A 9,935-nucleotide genomic window follows, 5' to 3' on the forward strand; every position below is an offset into this window, starting at 1 on the left:
TTCTAATGGAGGACCTTGTTTCACTCATGAAGCTTAAAGTGGCCTTAGACATATCAGAGACTATATTTGCTAAGTTAGAGGTGCTCTGCTCAGAATTCTCTGTCTGTTGCTGAGAAGATGATGAAAAAGGCTTGCTATTGCTAAACCTGTTTCTTTTACCATTATTATAGCCTTGTTGAGGCTTTTGTTGATCCTTCCATGAGAAATTTGGATGAATTCTCCATGAGGGGTTATAGGTGTTGCCAAAGGCTTCCCCCATGTAATTTACCTCTGCCATTACAGGATTTTCAGGATCATAAGTGTCTTTTTCAGAAGATGCCTCTTTAGTGCTATTGGATACATTTTGCCATCCATTCAGACTTTGAGAAGTCATGTTGACTTGCTGAGTCAACATTTTGTTCTGAGCCAATATGGCATTCAGAGCATCAATTTCAAGAACTCTCATCCTCTGAGGCGTCCCATTATTCACGGAATTCCTCTCAGAAGTGTACATGAATTGGTTATTTGTAACCATTTCAATAAGTTCCTGAGCTTCTGCAGACGTTTTCTTTAGGTGAATGGATCCACCTACAGAATGGTTTAGTGACATCTTAGAGAACTCAGACAGACCATAATAGAATATATCTAACATGGTCCACTCTGAAAACATGTCAGAAGGACACTTTTTGGTCATCTGCTTGTATCTTTCCCAAGCTTCATAGAGGGATTCACCATCTTTTTGCTTGAAGGTCTAAACATCCACTCTAAGTTTGCTCAGCTTTTGAGGAGGAAATAATTTAACCAAGAAGGCCGTGACAAGCTTATCCCAAGAGTCCAGGCTATCCTTAGGTTGTGAGTCCAACCATGTTCTAGCTCTGTCTCTTACAGCAAAAGGGAAAAGCATGAGCCTGTAGACTTCAGGATCTACTCCATTAGTCTTAACAGTCTCACAGATCTGCAAGAACTCAGTTAAAAACTGGTAGGGATCTTTTGATGGAAGTCCATGAAACTTGCAGTTTTGTTGCATTAGAGCAACTAGTTGAGGTTTCAGCTCAAAATTGTTTGCTCCAATGGCAGGAATTGAGATGCTTCTTCCATCAAACTTGGAAGTAGGTGTAGTATAATCACCAAGCATCCTCCTTGCATTATTGTTGTTGGGTTCGGCTGCCATATCCTTTTCTTGTTCAAAAATTTCAGTAAGGTTGTTTCTGGATTGTTGTAACTTAGCTTCTCTTAGTTTCATCTTCAGAGTCCTTTCAGGTTCAGGATCAGCTTCAACAAGAATACCTTTTTCCTTGTTCCTGCTCATATGAGAAAGAAGAGAACAGAAAAGGAAGAGAAATCCTCTATGTCACAGTATAAAGATTCCTTTATGTTAGTTGACATTAGGATTTTTGCTAGTAAAGATTTTTTTAAAAATAGTCGCGTTGTAGATATAGATTCTAAACCAACAGAAATCCCTTCGTGCAAACGTTTTGGTTGTCACAAGTAACAAACCCATTTAAAATTGATAACCGAGTATTAAACCTCGGGTCGTCTTCTCAAGGAATTGCAGGGAGATATGTTCTTATTATTGGCTATGAAAAAGGTAAAATTGGGGTTTTTGGAATTTGGGCAATGGGCACAGGTATATTTTCAAAGCAATAAAAATAAATAAATAACTGTAAAATAAACTCTTGGCAAGGTATAAGAACTGGAAGTCCTATCCTTATCAATTGTGATGAGAATTGGATTTTAATCCCACTTAGTTAACCTTTACTAAACAAAGGAAGGTCAAGTGGACTAATTAATTTGATACCTAAAGTCCTAGTCTTTCCTTTGGAAAGGCTAGAGTTATTGGAACTCAAATTAATTAGCAACTCCCAATTTCAACCACTGATTTATTTGACAGCTCAAGCGTCACCAATTACTCAACCAAAGCCAAAAGGGTAACAGAAAAATCCAAATTATTTATATAAATAAAAGACACAAATCATAGATTTGAAAATACCTCAAATTATATTTAAATAAGAAAATCAATCCAAACATGGAACATTGAAAATAAATAAATACAAAGAACATTGAACCTGGGATCGAGAATCACTCCTAAAACTAAGAGAAGTCTTAAATCCTAATTTCTAAAAATCCTACCTAAATCCTAAGAGAGAGGGGAGAACCTCTCTCTCTAAAAACTACAACTAAAACATGAAAAGTGAATTATGAATGCATAATCATGAATGGATGCATTCCCCCACTTTATAGCCTCTAATCTGTATTCTCTGGGTCGAAAACTGGGTCAGAAACAGCCCAGAAGTCACTTCTATCGCTTTCTGGTCCGTACAGGTCGCGGCCAAGTGACACGGAGGCATGCTGGCAATTAAATGCAAGATGTTTATTGGCATGCTGGCAAAGGCATGAGTAGCATAGATCAAGCATTCAATGTCCAAGTTAGATTACCAAGTCTTTCAAACTAACAATCATGTTTGTAATAACAATTATATTTAATTAATAAAATATAAAAAGAGTTTTGTAAAAAGCAAGCATTTATAGTAATAGATTAAAAGAAATCTTAAAAATAGTGCACAATACCATACGGGCGTTTTCACAAACACATGGCATGCATGTTAAATAAGCTATTTGAAAGTATTAAATTGAACATGCAAGCAACCCTTTAAAAAGTAATATATAATTGTCACATAATCCACAAAAATATAGAAAAAGACAATGACCCAAATAAAATTCCAACACCAATGAAAATAAGGCAATGAATGAAAGTATGCAATTAAGTAAAAGAAAATGAAAGATAAGAAGAATGAGAAGGGAAAGAAGGGAAAAAGAAGTAAGTAAGAAAGGAGGGAGGAAAAATTAGGATTGGGGAAGAAAAGAAAAGATATTTGGCAAATTAGGATAAGCTGTGCGGCGCAAGCGACACGGATGCATGGGGCACGCGGTCGCGTGACTTGCGCTTTAAGTTAATCGACACGATTGCGTCGGTCACGCAGTCGCGTGACACATTTCATGCTACTGGCACGAATTCTGCCTCGCGCTCGCACAACTCTCTGTTCAAATTATTATTAGTGCCAAATTTGGGGTGACGCGATCGCATGGGGCATGCGATCGCGTGAGTGGGCTTTAGAAGAATGTGATGTGGTCGCGTGGGTCACGCGGCCGCGTGGGTAGAATTGTGCGTTCAGCACCAATCCAGCACCACTCTAGCACAATAATTGGTTGTGCACCCTTTTACGTCGAAATCCAGGGCACGCGGTTGCGTGGGAGGCCATTATTCCCATGTGACGCAGTCGCGTCAGCGACGCGGTCGCGTGGAACGATTTGTGCCATTGGCACGCTTCCAGCCACGCTCTCGCGTGACTCTCTGTTCGTTTTTATTTTTCTCCCCTCTCCTTGCGACGCGGACGCGTCGCTGATGCGGTCGCGCGCGTGGCATTTTTTTTATATATGCATGAAAAATGCAGAATGCAATGCTAATATGAATGTTATGCAAAACTCCAGGTTCAATATAATAAGATAAAATAAGACTCGGAAACAAATAAAACTAGAAAAAAATGAAAAAGAAACGATCATACCATGGTGGGTTGTCTCCCACCTAGCACTTTTAGTTAAAGTCCTTAAGTTGGACATTCTGGTGAGCTCTTTGTTATGGTGGCTTGTGCTTGTACTGATCCAGGAATCTCCACCAATGTTTGCAAATCCAATATCCTCCGGGATCCCAAATCTTGTTTCTACACCTGTCTTCAAGTTGATTATCATGATTCCATCCGGGTGGTTCAGCTTTAGAATTCTCACTGAACCGTCCAAACAACTTCCTAGACCCATTCAATTGAGCTCTATACCAACCTTTGCGTTTAAATTTTGAGCACACAACCATGTCGAACATTGCAGGATAAATCTTATCACTGACCATCTTCTTCTTACTCTTAATGCCACAGAGAGCTCTAAGTTGACCATCCGTCTCCAGTAGCCCATATTCAAGTGGAATTAGAAAGCTAAGGGATATGAATTTTGCCCACTTGAATGTTGTGAAGGATGATGGCAACTTAGGAGGAGGTATTTTTAATGAAATTGCAAGCTCCACTCCCTTATGCTCTTCTCTGATAACTATCACCTCTTTGCAAGCTTCTTCAATTTCAACCTCTTCCTCTTGGTAGCTTTCTTCCAATTCAATATCCTCTTCATTGTTTACCAAGGGCATAGGAGGGTGTGCTTCTTCTTCTTGAATCTCCATCTCTTGATCAACCTCTTCAAAGTCTTTAGCATTGATATGCCTTGCAGGTTGTGCACCCTCCTCAACATCAATTGCAACCGTCTTGGAAGGAGGCTCTATGTCTTGACTTTCCCATGGAGGTTCAGCATCTCTTAAGTCTTCAACCACTTCTTCCTCTGCAACTATTATGGCTTCCTCTACTTATTCCAATACAAAGCCATGTTCTTCGTTGTCCACCGAAGTTTCTAGTGTCTCCTTCATGCTTTGCTCTTCTTTTGATTCTCCACATGTAGCCATGGGAGTTCTTTGAGTGCTCAGATATTGGGAAGCTATTATATTTACGAACTCGCCTAAGGTGGCCGCAAAATTTAGCACACTCTTATTCATACTTTCTTACCTTTGAAGAATAACACGAAGTCTGTCATCCATTGGAGGTTGGGGTGGATATGAGGATTCATTGGTTCGGAGAGAGGGTTCATAATAGGAAGGTGGTTCATCTTGATAATGATATGGAGATGGTGAATATTGAGGTGGTGGTTCATGAGAGTAGTTGTGTTGGAAAGGTGGTGGTTCTGTGTATAGTTCATTTGGCTCATAAGGTGGTTGGTATGGTGGATGAGGGTTAGGGTCATATGGAGGTGAATGGTGGAAAGGAGCTTGTGAGTATGGTGGTCTAAAGTCATGTTGAGGAGGTGGTTCATAGGCATATGGTGGTGGTTGTTGATAATCAAAAGAGTGTTCACCATAGCCATCATCTTGATATGCATCACAGAATGGTTGTTGGTAGTCCATTGGAGGTGGTTGTTGCCATGAGGGTTGATCAAATCCTTGTGGCTCCTCCCATCTTTGATTGTTCCAAACTTGATGCCTGTTCTCATTGTAATTTCCTCTTCCTGCAACATAATTATAACCAGACTCATAGCCAAAGGGGTGAGAGTTCATAGTAGTAAGAGAAAAGAAAAACAAAAATTAATAAAAAGAAAATATTTTGAAAAAGATATAATTTTTGAAAAAGATTTGAATTTTGAAAAATAAGATAAAAATTTTAAAATAAAAATCTAAATTTTTTTTGAAAAAATATTTACAATAACCAATAATAAGGCACACGTTTGCAATTCTCCGGCAACGGCGCCATTTTGACGTTAGGATTTTTGCTAGTAAAGAATTTTATAAAAATAGTCGCGTTGTAGATATAGATTCTAAACCAACAGAAATCCCTTCGTGCAAACGTTTTGGTTGTCACAAGTAACAAACCCCTTTAGAATTGATAACCGAGTATTAAACCTCGGGTCGTCTTCTCAAGGAATTGCAGGGAGGTATGTTCTTATTATTGGCTATGAAAATTGGAATTTGGGCAATGGGCACAGGTATATTTTCAAAGCAATAAAAATAAATAAATAACTGTAAAATAAACTCTTGGCAAGGTATAAGAACTGGAAGTCCTATCCTTATCAATTGTGATGAGAATTGGATTTTAATCCCACTTAGTTAACCTTTACTAAACAAAGGAAGGTCAAGTGGACTAATTAATTTGATACCTAAAGTCCTAGTCTTTCCTTTGGAAAGGCTAGAGTTATTGGAACTCAAATTAATTAGCAACTCCCAATTTCAACCACTGATTTATTTGACAGCTCAAGCGTCACCAATTACTCAACCAAAGCCAAAAGGGTAACAGAAAAATCCAAATTATTTATATAAATAAAAGACACAAATCATAGATTTGAAAATACCTCAAATTATATTTAAATAAGAAAATCAATCCAAACATGGAACATTGAAAATAAATAAATACAAAGAACATTGAACTTAGGATCGAGAGTCACTCCTAAAACTAAGAGAAGTTCTAAATCCTAATTTCTAAAAATCCTACCTAAATCCTAAGAAAGAGGGGAGAACCTCTCTCTCTAAAAACTACATCTAAAACATGAAAAGTGAATTATGAATGCATAATCATGAATGGATGCATTCCCCCACTTTATAGCCTCTAATCTGTATTCTCTAGGTTGAAAACTGGGTCAGAAACAGCCCAGAAGTCACTTCCATCGCTTTCTGGTCCGTACAAGTCGCGACCAAGTGACGCGGAGGCGTTGCCCACGCGGCCGCGCGGGTTGAAGTTCGCAGATGCAATGCGTTCGCGTGAATCACGCGTTCGCGTTGCGTAGCATCAGGGCAACTATGACATATTATATATCAAATTGAAGCCCCGGACGTTAGCTTTCCAACGCAAGTGAAACCACATCATTTGAACCTATGTAGCTAAAGTTATAGCCGTTTGAGTGCGAAAAGGTCAGGCTGGACAGCTTAACAACTTCTTCAACTTCTTGTATTCCTTCCACTTTTGCATGCTTCCTTTCCATCCTCCAAGCCATTCCTGTCCTATAATATCTGAAAACACTTAACCCACATATCAAGGCATCTAATGGTAATAAGAGAGGATTAATAATAAGCAAATATAAGATCAAAGAAGCATGTTTTCAATCATAGCACAAAATCAGGAAGGAAAATGTAAAACATGCGAATTGTATGAATAAGTGAGTAAAGAGTTAATAAAAATCACTCAATTGAGCATAAGATAAACCATAAAATAGTGGTTTATCATTAGTAGAAGAAGAAAGGAATAGAAGAAGAAAAAGGTAAGAATCTAAACACAAGGGTGAAGATAGGTTCAGATTCTTGAGATGAAGAGAAGTGTTAGTAAATAAATAAATAAATAGAAGAAGATGAGAGGGAGAGAATTCAAATATTAATTTTAAAAAAAGGGTTAGTGATTTTCAAAAATTAAAGGAAGAATTAAAATTAGAATTAAAATTTAAAACAATTAGTTAATTAAAAGAATTTTGAAAAAGATGGAGGTAATTTTCAAAAATTAGAGAGCTAAAATTAGTTAGGTGGTTTTGAAAAAGATAAAAAATAAACAAAAGTTAATTGGTTAGTTGAAAAAGATTTGAAAATTAATTTTGAAAAGATAAGAAGTTGGAAAAGACATTTTAAAATCAAATTTTTGGAAAAGATAAAATTCAAAAAGATATGATAAAAAGATATGATTAAAAAGATATGGTTGGAAAAGATTTATTTTTTTTAAAATTAAAATTACTTACTTGACTAACAAGAAACTAAAAGATATGATTCTAGAATTTAAAGATTGAACCTTTCTTAACAAGAAAGTAACAAACTTCAAATTTTTGAATCGATAACATTAATTGTTAGTAAAGTTTTTGAAATTTTGAAATAGAGATAAGAAAAAGATTTTAAAATTCAAATTAAAAATTCTCGAAAGATAGTAAGAAAAATGAAAAAGATTTGATTTTTGAAAAAGTTTTGAAAAGATAAGATTTTTAAATTTGAAAATTTGACTTGACTTATGAGAAATAGCTAAGTTTTAAAAAAAATTTTTGACTAAGTCAACTAAAATTTTTGAAATTTTGAGAGAAAAAAGGAAAAGATACTTTTTTATTTTTAAATTTTTAATGATGAGAGAGAAAAACACAATTATGACCCAAAACATGAAAATTTTGGATCAAAACACATGATGCATGCAAGAACACTATGAATGTCAAAATGAACACCAAGAACACTTTGAAGATCATGATGAACATCAAGAACATATTTTTGAAAAATTTTTAATGCAAAGAAAACATGCAAGACACCAAACTTAGAGATCTTTAATGCTTAGACACTATGAATGCAAAAATGCACATGAAAAACAATAAAAGACACAAAACAAGAAAACATCAAGATCAAACAAGAAGACTTACCAAGAACAACTTGAAGATCATGAAGAACACTATGCATGAATTTTCAAAAAATACATAATTTTTTTTAGAAATATGCAATTGACACCAAACTTAAAAATTGACTCAAGACTCAAACAAGAAATACAAAATATTTTTGATTTTTTTCGATTTTATAATTTTTTTGGATTTTATTTTATATTTTTTGAAAAACATATAGGAAAAAGAAAATAAGAAATTCAAAATTTTTAAGAAGAATTCCAAGAATCTTTCAATGTTAGCCTAAAGCTCCAATCCAGGGGTTGGACATGGTTTAATAGCCAGCCAACTTTAGGATATAAATCAGGCATGCAATAGCTGATACTTCATCCAACTCTATATACATGCCCTTTATGTTGACAAGTGGAAGCCTCAATCCAAAAGAATTTGGATATGGCTTTACAGCCAGCCAAGCTTCTACTTGTTACATGAAACTCTAGAATCCATTCTTAAAAATTCTGAAGTCATAGAATAATTTATTTAATTTTTTTTGAAAATAGGGATAAATTTAAAAAAAGTTTTTGAAAAGAAAATTACCTAATTTGAGCAACAAGACGAACCGTCAGTTGTCCAAATTCGAACAATCCCCAGCAACGGCGCCAAAAACTTGGTAGGAAAAATTGTGATCTCTAATAATGACATTCAACTTGATATGCGCGTTTATAACTCAGCACTTTCTTCACAACCTCGCACAACTAACCAGCAAGTGCACTGGGTCGTCCAAATAATAAACCTTACGTGAGTAAGGGTCAATCCCACGAAGATTGTTGGTATGAAGCAAGCTATGGTCATCTTGAAATTCTCAGTTAGGTGGATAATATATGGTTATGGAGTTTTCGAATAGTATTAATAAATAAACAGAAAATAAAGATAGAAATACTTATGTAAATCACTGATGGGAATTTCAGATAGGCGTATGAAGATGCTGTGCTCCTTTTGAATCTCTGCTTTCCTACTACCTTCATTCAATCCTTCTTACTCCTTTCCGCAAGCTGTATGTAGGGCATCACCGTTGTCAATGGCTACATCCCATCCTCTCATTGAAAAAGGTCCAAAAGCTCTGTCACAGCACGACTAATCATCTGTCGGTTCTCGATCATGCCGGAATAGAATCCATTGATTCTTTTGCGTTTGTCATCACACCCAACAATCGCGAGTTTGAAGCTCGTCACAGTCATTCAATCCCTGAATCCTACTCGAAATACCACAGACAAGGTTTAGACTTTCCAGACTCTCATGAATGCCACCATCAATTCTAGCTTATACCACGAAGATTCTGATTAAGGAATCTAAGAGATATGCATTCAGTCTAAGGTAGAACGGAAGTGGTTGTCAGTCACGCGTTCATAGGTGAGAATGATGACGAGTGTCACGGATCATCACATTCATCATGGTGAAGTGCAACAAATATCTTAGAACAGGAATAAACTGAATTGAATAGAAAATAGTAGTAATTGCATTAAAACTCGAGGTACAACAGAGCTCCACACCCTTAATCTATGGTGTGTAGAAACTCCACTGTTGAAAATACATAAGTGATGGTCCAGGCATGGCCGAATAGCCAGCCCCCAAAATGTGATATGAATTCGAAAATAGGGAGAAAGACCTGGTCTAAGGACTAGGCATCCAAAGATGTGGTCAAAAGACACCAGTACAATAGTAAAAAATTCTATTTATACTAGACTAGCTATTAGGGTTTACATAAGTAAGTAATTAATGCAGAAATCCACTTCCGGAGCCCACTTAGTGTGTGCTTGGGCTGAGCTTGAGCTTTACACGTGCAGAGGCTTCTTTTCGAGTTGAATGCCAAGTTGTAACGTGTTTCTGGCGTTCAACTCTGGTTCGTGACGTGTTTCTGGATGTCTACTTTCCAACTCCATTGAGAGCGTGCCATTTGGACTTCTGTAGCTCCAGAAAATCCATTTCGAGTGAAGGGAGGTCAGGATCCAACAACATCAGCAGTCCTTTGTTAGCCTTTTATCAGA

At 36.4% G+C, this 9,935-nt stretch overlaps 1 non-coding gene across 1 annotated transcript; it reads left to right on the plus strand.

Annotated features, from left to right (window-relative positions):
• The first annotated feature begins 643 nt into the window (after window positions 1–643).
• On the plus strand, window positions 644–751 carry LOC112799180 (small nucleolar RNA R71). Its single transcript, XR_003200757.1, has one exon. It is a non-coding gene; the product is annotated as a small nucleolar RNA R71 (small nucleolar RNA).
• The last annotated feature ends 9,184 nt before the right edge of the window (window positions 752–9,935 follow it).

This window comes from Arachis hypogaea, chromosome 4 (genome assembly GCF_003086295.3).
Source record: "Arachis hypogaea cultivar Tifrunner chromosome 4, arahy.Tifrunner.gnm2.J5K5, whole genome shotgun sequence".
Classification (NCBI taxonomy): Eukaryota; Viridiplantae; Streptophyta; class Magnoliopsida; order Fabales; family Fabaceae; genus Arachis; species Arachis hypogaea.